General features: G+C 27.8%; 1 protein-coding gene across 2 annotated transcripts in view; it reads left to right on the forward strand.

Moving 5' to 3' along the window:
• The window catches only part of LOC107163764 (lachesin-like), a 173,046-nt gene that overhangs the window by 26,712 nt on the left and 127,016 nt on the right, over positions 1-19,318 (forward strand). The window contains exon 1 of one of the 2 annotated variants that reach the window (XM_089220627.1): positions 8,806-8,833. The exons of the other annotated variant lie outside the window; for it this stretch is intronic. The gene's annotated coding sequence lies outside the window, so the exon portion shown is untranslated. Of the gene's footprint in view, positions 1-8,805; positions 8,834-19,318 lie in introns of those variants that run through there. 2 annotated transcript variants of the gene reach the window in all.

Raw genomic sequence — 19,318 nt, forward strand, 5'->3', positions numbered from 1 at the left:
TATATTGATTCCCGGTAAGTTTGACAAACAGGCTAGACGTAACTAACTGTGATTACTCGGAAATGCAATCATTATTTAATATTGTCATACAATATACATCGTTTATTAAGAGGACGCCATACTCGCATGTGTTGTCTCCGTCTTACAAGTGCAAAACATAACAAATTTACGCCTAGCAGATTACGTTTAGTTCCGTTAGTTTAAAAATTAAGTGAATTGAGCTCTTATAAAATTTAAAGGTAAGACAATTGTTATCTGTGCTCGTATGTTCGGTTTTTATGATAGTTCATTTTTTAATTGTGCCATGAGCATTTTTAATTTACGCTTTATTATATATGCAACATTTGCTAAAGAATTGAACTATCGTAAAAACCTAACATAATAGAATGTTCTTACCTTTCAATTTTATATGAGGTCAATTCACTTTAATTTTTAAACTAACGGAGCTAAACGTGATCTGTTGAATGTAAATTTGCTATGTTACGCATTTGTAAGATAGATACAGCACTGACAATATAATGTGGGGGGTATGTCGTCCTCTTAATTTAAGAGTCATAAGTCTTTCATAGCAAAATGTTCGATGATTGCAGACAGTTGTTTCCCATCAGGAGATTGACAGATAATGTTTACTGATATGGTATTGGTAGTTTTGATGTAATTACATAATGTTATACTATTGAATTTATCAGCACCAGACAATTTTCAGGTTTGTGTACCACGGAAAACTATTTTCATGATAAATGAAAATGAAAACGATTGTTTTAGCATTGATAACATGACGATGTAAATCATATTCATTCCTAGTTTTAATTTTTAAATGCTATTTAAAAAAAAAAAAATTAATTGTATAATTATTTATCAAACTATCTAACAGTGTTTCATAGTGTAATTCATAATAAATAAATTGTCCAGAAAAAAATATTAACGGTAGATAATTTATTGTTGTTATTTAAAGTTTTATTGAAATTTATTGAAATTTAACAAAAATATTTCAGAGTATTAGTAACTTCTAGGTATTTATATTCTTAGATAGTTAGATGTATTATACTATATGGAAAATATTTTCAATGAATTACATGATGGATTTAAAAATGTTTTATCATATTCATGATTAAAATTTAAAATTGTATGGAACAGATTTTATTTTCTCAAGTGTATGAATTTTATTATGTCACACCTAGTAAAATAAAAATTATACTTATATTTGATAAATGCAAAAAACAAATGTTTAAGATGTAACGATAATGTCCAAGTCAATAAAGCTCATAATATATTACGAGTATGTTTGATGATAATAACCTAATTGGCACAGATAGGTTGATATTTGCTTTATATCATAATTTAGATGTTTATTTGATTTTGAAACATTTGGAAAAATCTCAACAACAGTTAAGTATTAACTGAAATAACCGAATATATTACATTTATAGTTTATTTTATACAGAACGTAGAGTAAAAACTGTAATATTTACATTTTGATGTTCATGTCAAGGAAATAATTCATCGTGGTATGATGTTGATGAAGTATGTAGAATAATTTATCTAATAGATATATTATTTTAGATGATAAAATAACGTATTCTACTTACTGCTGAATTCTTCATATTAAACGCGATATAGCTTCCATAATATATGTATATCTTAAAAAATATATTTATGGATCTAATAGATGGGAAATTTTTCAACTCAGCTACGATGTTTGGAACGTTGACACGTGTAAAACAAGATTTTTTTCATTGAGTTAAAGTGAAACTAATGTTATAAATATGTGAATTGTGAATAGGTACTATAAAATACTTGATATCTTTTAAAAGCATATTAATAATTTTTTTCTAAATATTTTTGATTCATTCCTTTTTAAGAGACATGATGAATGATGATAATATTTCAATAAAATAAAATTGTTAATAAGTATTGAGAATAATAACTAATAAGCTGTATATAACTTCAGAATAGATAATTAAAACTATTTTACTATACCTTGAAATTAGCAAATCCGAACATTTCTTGCGTGACACTAGTTGAAGGCTTTCATGCTAATGGATTGTACTGTTAAGTTAGATTCCTTTGAAGATATTTTAACAATGCTTAGTACCCTAAATCCAAATTAAGGCTTCAAACCATGGTTCTAAACCCAATTCAGAATAGACCAATATTAAATGATGTTGAAAACTGTCATTGTCGGTGGGATGTTTATGGAAAAATGAAATCATTGGAGTAGATGTTAAAATTTAAAGTTACTGTAACCACACCACTACACAAATAATTATTTGGTTTTTATATAAGTAGTTTTTAAAGGGAAATATGTTTTTAATGAAGTTTTAAATGTATTAAACAATTTATAGTTGATTAAAAAATATATAGCAAAAAACGTTATTATTTTATTTTATTTTAAAGTGTATTTTGAATTTATTACCAACGAATTTCATATAAAAATGCAAATACTTATTTTTTCTTATATTTACATAAGTACATTAAAAAAAAAAGAAAAAATGATGCATTAAATATGTATAATAACTCATAGTCAGCAGATAGGTACTCATGTTTTGTGTAAGTGCTAAAGAGTAAATATATTATGAACGTGGTAATAAGTAATGTGAAAACAGACCTGCCCATGATACAACTTGAAACAAGTATGTTATTTCAGAAATTTTACCAAAAGGGAAAAATATGAAATTAAGAAATGCCTAGTGAAAAAAAATATATTACAATACATAATATGCCAAAGTCCAAACGTTTTTACGATTGTTTTACAATTGACATAGGCAGGTTATTAGTTATAATTTGTTATTTATACAAATGTTATGTATATTAATAAAATCATTACTTACTATTAACTTTGGTGACGATCGATAAAATAACGTTCATTATTAAAAATAGCTTATATGCATAATGAACTTAATTTCCCGGGTAAGTTTTTAGGCTCATAAGTTAATATTCATAAATCTAGTATAAATTAAAATTGACTGGAAATTAAGGTTTATATTTTTTAGGGTATAATATGAAGTATATATATATATATTTTATTAAATAAAGGTTATTTTAATTACTTTTAATGATTTTAAGTAATTTTTCTTTTTCACCTTTTTATATGTATTGCATAATATAAGTCAGTTAATATTACTATTATATAACCTAATATATAAAACGGCAAAAAACATAAATTATTTTGGGTATTTTCTTGTATGCGGTCTACCTTGTTTCATTTGTTGGTCCACTCTACAACTATATTTCGATTTTAGACAATATATTCTAGTAATAAGTGGGTTGATGTAAAGTGGTTTTAATAATAAAAAAACATTTTTATGAATAAAGTAATAAAAATGATTATATTATATTATCAACGCATGTCTTCGTTTTGTCACCGTCTCGTTATTTGTTTCAATAATAGTTATAATAATAATAAATATAAAATGAAATAAAAAATGTTAATAAAATTAATAAATATTAGAATTCTTGTGACATGTCCCTCAGAAAAGCGTTAAATGTGTCACTTTTACTAATACCTCTCCATCACGTTTCAATGAGATACCTGTAATTATTATTCTATTTATACATACCTTCGTATTATTATTATAATATTATAATATATTATACCTTGAAAGCAAATCTGAAGTAGTACCAGTGTACCACACATATTTTTCACGATTTTTAGTCTTAGAAGCCGCCACCGACTTTCAATTCTCTGGATATGTGCCATTGATATAGGATTACGAAATGTTCGCTATGATTTACAACATAGTTGTTGTACCCGTGGTCGGAGAGTCCATTATACCCTGACCAGCTATCAGAATGTATTGTAGACCCAGCCATAACCTCTCTTTGTATGATTTTGAATGTGACGTACAAAATATATAAAACCGTTTATGCAATATGAACTCAAATATTGTCACCCAATGACTAATTATACAATCAAAAAATATGATATGATGTAGAAAAAGAGAGTTTTAATCTTTATTACCATTAAGTCACGATAATAAAAATATAAATTGTATATTAGAGCGTATATAACAATCGTCCAATAATCGTAGGTAGACCGCAATCTGGGGTAGAACACATACAAGCCTTTAAATCTATTAAAAATTAAATGTTCAGATTAAAATATAGACTACGTATTGAATATTGGAGTATATTTGCATTAGTTGTCTGACCATATTTTGTGATGCTGCTGTACAGTTAAATACGATTTGGTAATATTGTAAGTATCCATGCATTATAATACATGAACTCGTCAAATTCCTCTTCATATTATATCTGCTGATCACTTATAACGTATAGTTAACGGTGTGGTCCATTTTATCGATTAATTATTTGTTTTTGCATATGGAATACAAGCTAGTTACTACAGTTTAAACATTTATCAAGTCAATTCTATCAGTTTAAAAGTCTAGTTATAACCCATATATATTTCGAAAACATCTGATGTCATCCAATATCGCTAAAACAAATAATTTTACGTAAACTCTATCGTTTATCAAATAAACTATAATTTATGTTCGATCGATGATTCTGCGTCATACTTATGAGCACTTTTACTATTTGTTATGTATGAAATTTTAGGGATAGTTGTTGATTTATACATACGTCTATTATACCGACAAATGTATAAAAATGTACTTGGCAATCCTTATTATAGTAACCGCGTGACTGATTTTAAGCGGTGTCCCATTTATCAAATATGTGTAGTGGCAATTTTTATACGAACAAAATATGTTGTGTTGAACAAAAAAAATCGTAATCCTGTCTGTTACACATTTACATCATAGTATTGTGTTCATATGAGATAAAAAATAAATTAACTTACGTAATTGATAAAACAAAAAATAAACCTGTCATTGGATATTTTTAACAAATGTGGTGAAATTTGCGCTACTGAAAAAACTACACGCATTTATACATACTAAATATCGTATACGAGGTATTAGGACTATATGAGTAATATGCATAGCTTTTTAAACTTCAAAAAAAGCTTAAGCATTCACTTTTGATTAGGCTCAATAGATACATGAAACACTTATATATTTTTTTTTTTTAGTTGAACATAACTTTCTAAATTATGTTTTTGCTGATATTATGATATGAAAGTTATATTAATAAATTTCAAGATCACGAAATAAATACAAATTATACATTTTATTGAATTATCAGCCATTTTACTATATTATTTAATCGAGGAACATTTAATAATATTTGGCGGATAATGAATTAAGAATTTGAGTTTTTGAAGACAATATTCTGTATAATTTAAGATACCCATGACAAAATATAAAGAGATATGTCAGCAAAAATACGTATTTGAATCTTGTTAGCGCATCCCCACTGTTTTCTATGCGTTATTAGGTTCTCCGATTTCCATGTTTTAATATATGCAATTTATGAAAGACGAAGAACGTAACTTACAAAAAAAATTGAGGTATAAGCGGATCACTCTGTATATAATATAACATAAAACTACCGAGGTATATATTTATTTAATCTAAAACTCACCGGTACAACAGTGTATAAAGCTTATTATATTATAACCTACGACATTTAAACACCTGTACCTACATACAACTTTGTTAAAATTTAATTGCAAATATACCTAGAAAAATTAAAGATACCTCAAATACATAATATAATATAGTCAAATTTGTCTAATGTGTTAATTCAACATGGTTACATTCGACTCGACATAAAATACAAGGCGATATTTCCATTTTTCCCAACTCATTTATAACAGCGTTTTAGTAAAAAGAATTAGTGATAAAATCTTAACGTGGAAAAAAGAAGCTATAGAAAAGAATCAGCATTGACTCGGGCTACAACCACGAGTATAGTAAAATGGAAGGGGAATTAATTTTCTGGACTCCGGAAACCGCGGCGGTGTCGGTCGTTTCGCATGACATGTATTTTTCTCGGCTAAGGGAGTAATCGGCAAGTATTCATGGGGGGGGGGAAGAAGAGGTGTTGCGAGTAGGGTAAGCAGACATGTCAGAGATTTAATCTGGAAAAACTTAATCGATTCCCATCCGCTCCCTTGCGAATTGACAAAAAAGACTATTTGACTATACAGGCAAAAGTCACCCCCTCCAATCCTTATTATTTGCGTTATGTCGGTATAGCTGGGAAATAAAGTTTACAGTATACATCTGGCACGTGCAACAATGGGCCTCGCTACACTTAGTAGTGCGAACGAAAACCGGAAATCGATTCTCGCAGATGATTGAATACGACAGAAAACATTGTAGGTACATCATCCACAAACATTACGAATCATTTTGCTGATACATTTTTCTCGTATGGAGTTCTTATATGCACTACCAACTTAAATTTTAGGGTCGGTAAGGGTTTTTTCAAACGCTTGAATTAACCGGTTGAGTCTGGATTAACATTTATACGTCTTGATAGCTATACAATCATATTTTATATAGTGTTATTATAGTCACTGACTAAGTAGTTAATTTAGATTATTTCTCAAATTAAATGTCAATGAAAAATTAATGACTAATGCAATATTAAAGTGCTTCCTTACAGATATATTATAACTATTTCGCCAATCTTAAAATATTATTAATACCAACTGAAAAACAATATGCATCTTAATAAATATTTTAATTTTAGCTATTGTGGGTATTGGGTATATATTTCAAAAATATCAAAAACACTTGTATTAATTAAAAAGTTATATTGTATGCTATCAGTAAGAAATAATGAAAAAAAAAAAACAGTATAAAACTGATAAATATTTATTGCTTTTTCCATACTAAGTTTATAAGTACTTAAAATGTACCAAAACTATTAGATTTTATCTTTGTAATGAAGTTCATATCGTGTTTTGTAATAGATTATGAGTCTCGCTTACCAACATTAAGTGGTTACAGGCTTAAAGCGTCTGTTGGTGATGTGATTTAAAATTCTTACGAGTCCACTGACTAGTCAGATAAAATTACATGGATATATTGTTAAAATAGTGTTTGAAAAATAAGTTATGTTATGTAAATTAAACTTTAAAGTACAATAACAATTATGTTAATTATTAACTTACTATTAAACACCAAAAAATAATTTTGTTGATACCACTTAGTGTTTTAAATATTCAATTTACATTATATACTTACGTTTAATATGTTACAATTAATATGTTTTTAAAATTTAATAGTAAGTATTTGAATAATTCAATGAAAATTATTATTCTTAAACATAGCTAAGTAAATACTAACTCAAATTAGTTACACGGAGTATTTATTTTAATTTTATAATCCTAGAGGTATTAAAATAGTTACGATAATATTTTTAATATGAAATTTTATGTAAATTTCAAAATTCTTTATAAAAGTTGTGTTTTTAGTCATCTTTATTACTAGTAACTATTCTTGTCATCACTATAAGTGTACTAAATATAATATATTTTTATAGTTTACGATGATTTGGACATTTTTTATGTAATTGATAAACGATACTTTAACTTAATTCTAAAGTGCCAATTTGTGGTTGATGATTAGTTGAATATTATAAAGTGTATACAATTATATTTTAATAAAACTTATGTAGTAGAGTGAACCTATCTTCAATGAAAATTATATTCTATATCGTTCATTGCTTGTAACACTATCCTAAATCTATTAATGTATATCGCTAATTTGTTAACCTAGTTATTTAATAAAGATATACAGATACATAGTAGATTTTATTTTATTTATTAAATAAATGTTTATTATATTTTAGAAACATGATGTTTTCAAAATTCAGTATTATGGCTAGAATTACTCATATTAAAACTCAAAGTTGACAATTAATTTTTAACTATGTAATTAATTCACTCTAAAAACTTAAAATCATACTTTCAATAGACACATTGTACACATTTACGAACTACTCAACTATTAATTAATAAATTTAATAAAACGTTGCAAGCTTGCAGCTACAATATAACAATCTATATTATATATATATATCAATCTTATTCCTGTAATCCTGCATAACCCTTAAAAGTAGTCATTGTATCTGATAATATCACAGATTGAACAGTAGTAATGTACCTATCTAATAATACAAAAAGAAATATTGTTATTAAATATTTATTTTTAGAAATTTTTGAGCTTTAGCTAACACAAAAATAAATAAATATAATAAATCTTAATATTTTAAAACCTATATAATGCTGTTTTTTCCTAAATTATTATTATTACCCCTCTTCTAGCTATTATATGTATTGATTTCCTTTTACCACGATTCTCGATACTAATTGAATACTTATAATATAAGTGAAACTATATTGAGCCGATGCATCACTTGAAAGCTTAGATAAGTCGAGTCATGTTGTACTGAGATGTGCTAAATCTAACCAAACCGTTTCGGATCATGTCAGGCCACGCTCTAGATCAACGTTTCTCAAAGTGTGGGTCACGACTCACTGGTTGGTCGTCAATCAATTTTTGGTGGATCGCGAACATTTTTTTGAATTATTGCACCTCATTATTAAAAGTACATTTGTAAAAATATATTAACTATAAAACTTATAAAATGCTAAATACCTAATAAAAAATGCATGTGGGTAATTTATGGTGGTTCGCGAACGATTTTTATATAATAATCACAATTTAGGAAAAAACAGCATTATATAGGTGTTAGAATATTAAGACTTATTATATTTATTTATAAATTAATTTATATTCAGAATAGAACATGTCATCACACACGTAAAGAGTAATGGCCGTACGCACGCGTCCGAGTCCGATGATCGTTGTACAGATATGTTCACACGTCGCGAGATATACCTACATGTTGAGATCTTGACGACTGACGAGTATTATATAAATTCATAACACCTATCACATGGACACCTATACATGTAAATATTTTCACTTATAGTTAACCTTAGAATGTATGATAATATTTCGTTTAGCAGTATACAGTTTAGGATAAAATCGTCAGTGGATTTGAACTGAGGTAGGATGAAGTCTAACATATAATATAATTAATATATATTCTAATGTTGTATCATACATCAGTTCGATATTTAGACAGTACTCAGTTTTATTTATACTTAAAATATTGTTATGAAATAGGTTTAATACTTTTGTTTACAATATACAAATCATTAAAAAGTAATTAAATGTTGTAAACTTTCACATTTTGTAATACGATTTTAAGAAGTTCGAGTGATGACTAAATTATTAATTCTTGCATAATAGTTCAATTGTTTATTTTAAATACTATAATATATTAGTTATTAGCTTTAAACTTATCGTACAAACTAGAAAAATGGTCAATACTGTGTGTAAATCCCTAACATTTAGTCAGTTTTAGTTAGGTATATAACATCTATAGTTCAGTAGTTAGAGCACTGGTCTTGTAAATTTGTAGGCCGTAAGGGCCGAGAGTTTAATTCTCTCTGGAGGCATAGCTGCATAGCCATTTTTATATGCGGTTATATAAATAAATATCACATATTATCATGTTATGTATGTGAAATGTACACCGATATACCTACTATAATATTATCTTGGATAACTAATAGTTATTAACTATATAGTTGTCATCATGTTAAGAATTATATAATTTCTACAAAGTCATTGATGGATGACGGGGGAGGGGGCTCGTTATATCATAGAACTATAGGTTAAACGGAGTAGCTTAAGTTTGTGGGATTTTCACTGGTATATAGAACTCACCAAAACATTCTTTAAAACATACAATATTATATCAATGTATCACTTAGGTATATATTATTTTATATGTACTTATATATATATATATATATATAAAGATGATAGGATTGGGTAGGAATGTGATAGGAATGGATGGGGGGGGGGGTTATGGTTGAGTATACATATTAAACATGATATGGTGTAGTAGACTATAATGCTTATGGATGGTGATGGTTATGTTACGTTATACCCATTATAAGTATTGATAGACAGTTGAACATGCTGAAACATGCACTTGAAATGAGTGGAGAGTAGAGGGGAGGTTTCAGAATGAAGATTTATATATTATATTATATATAGCGATCTGTTATGTCTAAGCATATTAGACTTCATGATGAAAACTTTATCACAAACACCACACGTCTTAAACATTTTTACTGATGGATAATAAACACTTAATTGTAACAATAGTAATACGTATACTATAAATAAGAGCTTGAAGAACAGTATTTAAACCTAACCATTACTTTTATTTACTAAATGAAGATCATTAAACAGTAAACCCACTTATTATTAATTAACAATTTAATTTAGTATGTATTCTCTGCTATTTATATAGAGGTATTATAGAAGTTTAGAGTATAATTTTCGAGGTGTGCTTAGTGTAGATTCTACACTGTAGAAGATATAGGGGGGTATGATAACTCACAGTATGAGTATCAGTACTCATACCATCAGTGGTATGGTAGGGGATGAGGTCTGTTATGTGTAGGATAGACATGAAAGGTAAGGGAGAGCTGATGATAGATGTAGATGGGATGGAGGGTATGGCGGGGAACGTATGTGAAATGAATGGATGGGAGGGCAAGGCCAAGCATGAATGATAGGGGATGGGAATCGGCCGAGCACGGTCACGATAGCATATAGCTTTAGGCTGGTCGGGGTACCTGGATCGACCGGATTTTCGGGGGTCACAGAACCTACTAAAACATACTACTTATATGCTTTATATTATATGAATCATTCGAAGATTTTTATGTTATTCCTATAATTTGGAACAGGTGTCAGTTACAAGAAATACAAATTTATTCTTTCATATTCAGTATTTTGCTTCCATCTATTTAAGAATTACACGTTTTGGTTCGGGAAAAAAGGGGTTGGTTATGTAGAAGGAAATATTTACGAATTAATCAGCCACTGAGAGAACGGCGTTCGTGCTCTTCATTTCCTCTGGGAAACAGGCCAAGTCAGAGCCACAGCCATAGACTAATGCATAAAAATGTATAGGATTGGTGAAAGCTATATAAGCTTATTTACTCGAGCTTTCTGTGCTATACTGCTGGAAATGTTTTTTTTTTTTTTTTATTATTTATTTATTTATTTGGTCATGTGTCCCCGCAAGATATATGATCTGTTTTCTAGGGTGCGAAAAATACTGCATTTCTACGGAAGTTATATATTTATCTCGTGATTCTTCACTTATATTTGTAAAGTTTTTTTTTTGTTTGTTCGTGGACAAATATAATATTTTGATCTTAATGCTATAATATCATATTTAACAATATAATTCAATATTATTATACAATTTATTATTATATATATATTATTTTTTTTTGATAATTAATGTTTAACATTTAACGGTAAATAAGAAAAAATCCACCTTCTTTTAGCACGCTACTAGGTCATTTTTCCTCCACAAGGACAATTAATGAATAATAAATATTATGTTTTTGTTAATAAGTAACTATAACAATAAACTAACCGTATGCAATTTAGCCTTGCAGTTAAGAAAAAAAAATGTATCCATTGGATTCTTATGTTACCATACGTCTTCGTGGTAAATCAGATATTTTAGGATCATCGATATACCACTTCTTCTACACTTGTTCACAGGGTAGTTTCCAATTTTATATTTTAATTCTATCTTCTCAGAATCTTATTATTAGATTTCAGTCATTTCAGTCGAGGTAATAATCATAATAAGTATCATTCGTATAAATAATATCATTCCTTACTACTTATATGTTATATATATATATATATATGTGTGCCACGCATAATCAGGCTATTTCACCATTTTATTTGCATTCTTCGTCCTTTCTCATTATTCAGGCACTTGTTCTTACGCCGATATACATACTAAATATTCTTTAGAGTAGTATTATCATCTCAAATATCAGTATTATGTTCTCATTTGTATTGTGGAACGTACATATTATTATGTTCACAAACCAAAAACCAAACATTATATATAAATACACAATACACGATATGCTAATACCTCTTAGAATAGTAAACACTTATTAAGTTAGGTTAGGTACTTATAGCTACACATTAGGTACACCTTTGAATAGTTCTTTATTTTCATGTTTTTTTTTTTTTTTTTTTTGTACAGCTCATAAACATTTAAAATCAAATTATTGAACTTAATTGATGTCATCGGCAGTAAGACTACTTGGAAATGTGTCAAGTTTTATAAATCATATGATATATTTAATTTTAGTAGGTTATACTATTTGTTTTTGTAGGTAATTAGTGTCAGATATAAATTCAATAATATGTTAGAATATAAATTATTTACAATCTAGTATTTGGTAATATTTGCACCATTGCCAAATAGAATTTGGTAGGCTCATCGAGAGATCTATGTATAAAGTAATAATAATTATACGAAAATATAATTCACTCTTTGGTTCTATAGTTTTGGAATATTTTACGATTGGGCTAATTGACGATTTGCTGAACTGTTTTCATTTAATATAAGCATAAAATATAAATCATACTATTACACACGCCCTACTCTTGTATTTTCAGTTATTTACTATATTATAGAAATTTAATATGTACGTGTGTGTGTGCGTGTGCGTGTGTGAGTGTGATGATGTTTGCCTAACTACTCCATTCGAATAAAACATGTTTTTCATAATCAATACGATGATAAATCGATGAATACAAAATGATGTGATGGGTTTGGTTACACATATTATCAAATATATTTTACTAAAATATTAATTAAATATGAAGTAATTATATGTTATTTTATTATACTCATATTTTATTATTTTATTTAAGTACATTTTACAATCGGCATCTATTTAATTTTTGCAATTACAGGAAGTGATATTGAATGGATAGGTCATTGATAAAACTCTAGGGAAGTAAGTATCCATCCTATGTTGGAATATCGTAGTGTGTTCTTGAATTTATTCATTCAACAGGTTGCCACAACCTTGTATATTACGTTAGTTTAAATAGTAAGGCAGATAGATTGAAGATGAGGGATGGCTGTTGCAGTTGAAGTTATGACGTTTGTAGATCATTATTATTGTTTCATTTTAGACTTTTAGAATCAAAAAGTACTAGTGATATTTGTGATTTGAGGTTTAAAGGATGCTTTAGTAGGCAACTTGATGGAGATATTTGGATTTTATTAATATTCAATGTTTTATTGTATTGGCTCAAGAAGAATCTAATAAAGAAGAGTAATATTTTTGAACGATAATAACAATAATTATAATTTAATAGAAAATACTTCTTAAAAATCCAAGATTTTTCTTAAAGAAAAAAATGTTTCAAACAACCACAAAATGCAACAAAATCATAACGTTGAACATAAAAAGGAAGGGCTATAAAATTTACCAAAGTGAAAAGTTATCTAAATTCTTAATGAATGCTTGTACAAAAATTATAAAAAATGGACAAAGAGGATGTCGGGGATGCGATAGTCACCTACTTAGGTAAGTAAATATATTATACAAACTATAGTGACATAAATTAAATGCTTATAATGTAATCTCTCCCGTTTTAAATAACAAAATGCGTAAATAATTACCCTGTACATAAAAATCTTAGTAATTGCTTGTTTAATATTAGGTATATCTATTATATTGTTTTAGTTTTCAGTTATTATTTTAGAATAATTTGTATTAATTAATTACGTAAATTCAGATTCACAGCTTGGAATAATATGAAAATAATTTTATTTAGTTTATTTATGAATTATGAAGCTTTAAGCTTTTTTTAATACTATGACAAAAACAATTGTGGTAAATCACAAAATATCGAACATACAAATCTTATCAAATTATATACATATATATATATATATTTATCATTTTAATTTATAGTATGAAAAAGGTAGCATTTGGATAAAAGAACAAAAATTAAAAATAAATTACAAAATTTTTGTAAATTATAGTATTGTTTGTTAATTTACTATACTATAGTGTAAATGTATAGTAATAGATTATTCAACGTATTGGAATCTAAACAATATCTCGGCTTGATAAGCATAGACATGTCTATCAAAAGCCTATAACTCGGTATGGAAACACAAATACAAATCCTTTCGAAAATACTATCAGACGGCAACTTGCTTAACTATATCAAATTCTTTCTCAACTCAAGACAATTCTCGGTCACACCCACAAAAGTCTAATCTAAAAACTTCACTCAGCAAAATGGAATACCTCAAGACTCGTAGATATCGGTTACCCTATTCCTTCTTGCAATGAATGATATAACCAGCACCATAAAATCTCCTGTAAAAGCTGACTTTTGGCTAATGACTTTAAATTTTGGTATAAAAGTCTGAATCTCAAAACAGTACAACACTTTTTACAAGACATGCCAAAAAGCTTTAGACAAATGGGCAGACCAACGAGTTTTAAAATTTCTAGCCAAAAATCTCAATGTATAATATTCATCAATAAGAAAGGCCAAAAGTTGGTGTGACCAACTTCCAACTAAATGACGACCCTATCCCGAACAAAACCACCGTAAAAATGAGTTTATCTTGACAAATAAATTAACCGGATATACCATTTAAAACACCTAAAGATATCATTGACAAGAAATCTCAACATCATGAAAATTCTAAGCCACAATACATGGGGAGGTGACGAATTCGCTCTCATCAAAATACACAGACATGTATTTAGAGCTAAAATGGACTATCACAATCTTTCCATTCAGCTAATCTAAATCATCAAAAAATAGTAGTAGAGACTGCCAACAATTCAAGCATAAGACTGACCTTGGGAGCCTTTCGTTCAAGCTCCATTGAAAGCATCCAAAATTTGGCATTCGAGCTACCTCTGGAGCTTAGAAAAATAGAGAAATCATTACTGTACATAGTACGCATTACCAGAAACTCAGACATTCCAGCGAGCATGTACATAGGAGATTTCACAGAGTACCTTAAAGAATATGAAATAAATCTAAGTTCACTTATCAAAGTCCTACCATACACTTTCCCTCCATGGAGCACCAACTTCGATATCAATCTTGAGCTAACAACATTCAAGAAAGAAACCACTCTACCAATAATATATAAAAACCATCTAAACGAAATTCTACAAAAACAAAAAAACGACAACCATTATTACACAGACACCTCCAAATCAGAAGAATGGGTAGGAATAGCAATTATAAACGAAAACCTCAACTCCACTTTTAAACTTCCCGAAAGCTGTTAAATCTACACCACAGAAACCATAGTAATCCTAAAAGCGATGGAACTCATATTCGATCACGGGTACTTCCTTGAAAACAATATAATACTTTCAGAGTCTCTAAGCCCACTACAAAGCCTAAAAAATAAAACAAACACAACAGACATAGCAAAGTCCATTCAAGCAAAATTCAGAATTTCAAACATATCCCTCATCTGGATCCCTGGACACAGAAATATTGAAGGTAAAGAAAAAGCAGACGAAAATTCCAAGAAAGCAAAAAAAATCCTCAGACATCCTTTTAACTTTACAACATAATATGCAGATTTAAAAAACCAAATCAAGAAACACATATTTATTAAATGGTAAATACACTGACTTAATCAGAACACTAAACTAAGAAGAATAAAAAAACACAATCTTCAGCTGTCCTAATTTCCTCCCGAATAGAAGGGATAAGACAATCATAAACAGATTCCACATTGGCCACACCCATCTTACTCATAGATACCTCATAAAAAAGGAAGAAAATCCACTGTGGGTATTTAACTGTAAGCTTTAAATAATTTATAAATTACATAATAATTTAATACACATATAATTACATAGTGTGGAGCTTTAATTACTTTTTAAATATATACAATTTGACTGATTTATTCGTTAAACAATGTTATTGAATACCTTTATTTATCTAAGACGCACGGTAGATCCGGTTGGTGCTTATAATATTATTAAAATAAGACCAGTAGACTTATTACGTATCTAAAGGACTGGAAGTCAAATTTATGTTTATTTAGTCAAATGATTGGTTGTTTGAAAAGCTAAAGTTGTATGAGATAGATAGTTAAATTATTTAAATTTTAATGATCTGTGATTTAAAATAATTAAGATCTTGATATTTCCTTACACTTGTTAATATAACAGTCAATTCCTTTAAAATATTAAAGCCATAGTAGATATTAAAAAAGAAAATCGATGAACATTGGTCAACAGTAATCTGTTTAATAATTACTTTTCTATCTTCCGCAAAGCACTAATTATGTTATGCTATAATGTTGCATTTTATTATATTCTTTAAATATTTGCTCATATTATAATACCAAATCATACTTTGAATTTAAAACATGTAAAAGTAAATTAATTTTGCTTGATCAACAAATTTAATTTATATCAGTATGAGAAATCAAGTTAAACTGCGAAAGTAAAATATAGTTTAAAATATTTAAGTTTGAGTTATTATATAAACATGTTTAATGATTGTTTGATGTATATCCACCCAATTTATTTAACAAATCTTACTAAATTTTAATGATTTTATTTTAAACAAATCTATGAATAATATATAGGCAATTACAGATAATTTGCAAATATTGCTCTATTTATATTACAGCTACAGTATAAACAATAACTAATCTATATAATATATATATTATATATAAAGGAATTCGTCCTCCGTAGGAATCATCACCACAGGGCAGATCTGCTTGAAATTTTCAGGATGGATTAATATTATAATTTCACCATGCTTTAAGAAAGGGTTTTTGGAAATTCAACCCCTAAAGGTAAAATTAAGTGGTTGTAAGTCAACCGTGGTGCCATCTATCAAGCAATATCTAATATTATTAATATTAAATTTATTTATTTGTATAGTGGGTTCCGCTTAATGTGATCACTTTGGTGCGGTCATTTTGATTCTATTAACCGGTTAATTTTATAAAACATTTACAACATTTTTTCATAATTCAATCTTTTAATACAATTTCATTTTTATTTAAATTTACATTCATATTTAATAATTTATAACACATAAAATAATTTATTTTTACATTTTTTTTTATTTAATAGTTCTATATTTAGGTTTACATTTATGCTTAAATCAAAATTGAAATAAAATAAATACATTTAAAACAAATTAAAGAAGCTATTTATTTTGTATTGTACTTGACCGTCTACCAATTTCATTTCCATATTAGCCTGAAATGAAATTAAATGAAATTAAAATTATTATTCATGTTTTTTTGTTTATTTGTTTACAATATAGATATATATTATACATACCTGTAACTTTTGAAACAACTGAAAAGTATTGTTATCGCCGTATTTTTGAACAGCTCCTTTTAACATTCCCAAAATAATTCTCGTATCCTTATGATCTCTTCGTTATCGTCATCATCATCATCATCATTAATATTAATTTCTTTTTGATTTTTTGTTTGCAATTTAGTTAATTCTTTATCAGATAATGCTCCAAAAGTAGGTAAATCTCGATCAATTAAAATCCAATTTTCAAAGTTTGTATCCATGAATTCAACCTCCGGTAATAATTCTTTTTGATGCCAATAACCTTAGTTGTTGCGTCTCTAATAAAAAAAAATTCTTCTTCGTCTGAATCAATTTGAATTAGCGTAATAATCGACGGGCAATGTCTCAACGCCCCGAAAACAGCGTGAATTTTTAATTTTACCAATAATTAAAAGACGTCGTTTACCTGTCATGTTGCATGCCAGCATAATTATAAGTCTTTGCATTTGTTTTTACATCCATTGGCCGTATTTCCTTTAAAATCAAAAGTATAATTTGGTAGAGCTTGATAATACAGACCAGTTTCGTCTACATTATATACGTCATCAGGTGCATAATTAGACGATGCAATAAAAATTCTTTAATTAATCTTCTGCAGCTTGAAAATCTGCTCTATTTTTTCTCCACATGTTTTTTTGAAAACAATATTGTTTCTGTTTTTTCAAAGAGTCAGCCACCCGATCGTTGGACTAAAATTTTCTACGCTTAATTTTAAAACTAAATTTAAAGATTTTTCAAATAAAATATATATTATATTATATATTTATAGAAATACAATTCATATGGTGACAACTTTTCCACTGCTGAGGATTATGTTCATGATATTGAAAATTTACGGTGGTTATTGCGAATTTTTTGCAGATGGCAATATTTTTCCATATTATGTATTAAAATTGATTGTAATAATTATATTTATGCCAAATTTGGTGTAGATACATTCTCAGTAAAAAAATTGCGCCTTAGCGGAAATATTAATAATGGGCATTTTGATGTTTATTTATCTATTTATAATATTCCTAATTTTACAGAAAATTTAATTTTTATTTCAGAGAGCGCGATTTGTCTATTTGTAATAATTTTAGCGTCACAGACAATTAAATGAATAAAATTAAGAAGCGTTGCCGTGCTAGATGTACAGATAGACCTCGAAGCAACCAAGTCAAGGAAGCTAAAAAAAATACGATAAAACAATTTTTCGGTCTGAAAATCCATTGCGCAAATGGAAAATTATTAAATTAACTGGTCTTGCATATGATCCCACAATTGATTATAAAATTTACATTGGAACTATGAACCAAAATTGTAAATTTTGTAACGTTCTCAAATGGAAAGTCAAAACACCAAGTATGTGCTGCAATTTAGGTAGAACAAAATCGATGTCTTGCTACAGCCACCAGAACCGTTACACAGTTTACTCATGGGCGACTATACCGATCATCATGATCACTTCATTAATGGTAGGTTCAAGGAAATATAATGGTTGTTTTCAAATGATATCGTTTGGTGCTAAACAAGTTATTGAAGAAGGTTTTATGCAATTTTTTAAAGTTCAAGGCCAAGTATACCATTCGTATGACAGTTTCCTGTAAATGTATGTTTTGTCATGACAATAAACAAATCAAAAGGGCAAATCTTGAAATTTGCAGGGATCGATATACTCAAGAGAAGATTATTTTTCACATGGCCAATATTGTAAGTGGCATGCTCCAGAGTTAGTACGCCCACGTGTTTAGTTATTTTGGTACCAACAGCCAACAGGGATTACAATGTACAGCTAATGCAGTTTATAGAGAACTATTATATTAACGATAAAAATCAGCTTAACAAACAATTAGTATAATATGACATAATTTTTTAAACAATATTATTTAAATTTAATTTTACTAGAAATTATTTAATCTTACCAGATAAACAACAATTATTAAGCCTGTCAATGACGAGTAATTCAACTAGTACTTTAATAAAACAGAAATTATATAATTTTCTATTTTCTTTAACTGTATTAGGTATACTGTGAAAATATCAAGCACATATTATAAGAGTTCCGACCAGAAATTCACGTTAAAAACTAATCATCGTATATAATCAATGTCTCTCATAATATTGGTATTATATTTGAGCAACTATTTTAATCATAAATTTTAAAAGTAT

This window comes from Diuraphis noxia, unplaced genomic scaffold, assembly GCF_037042655.1.
Source record: "Diuraphis noxia isolate RWA-SAM2 unplaced genomic scaffold, SU_Dnox_SAM2 contig0002, whole genome shotgun sequence".
NCBI classification, from domain to species: Eukaryota; Metazoa; Arthropoda; class Insecta; order Hemiptera; family Aphididae; genus Diuraphis; species Diuraphis noxia.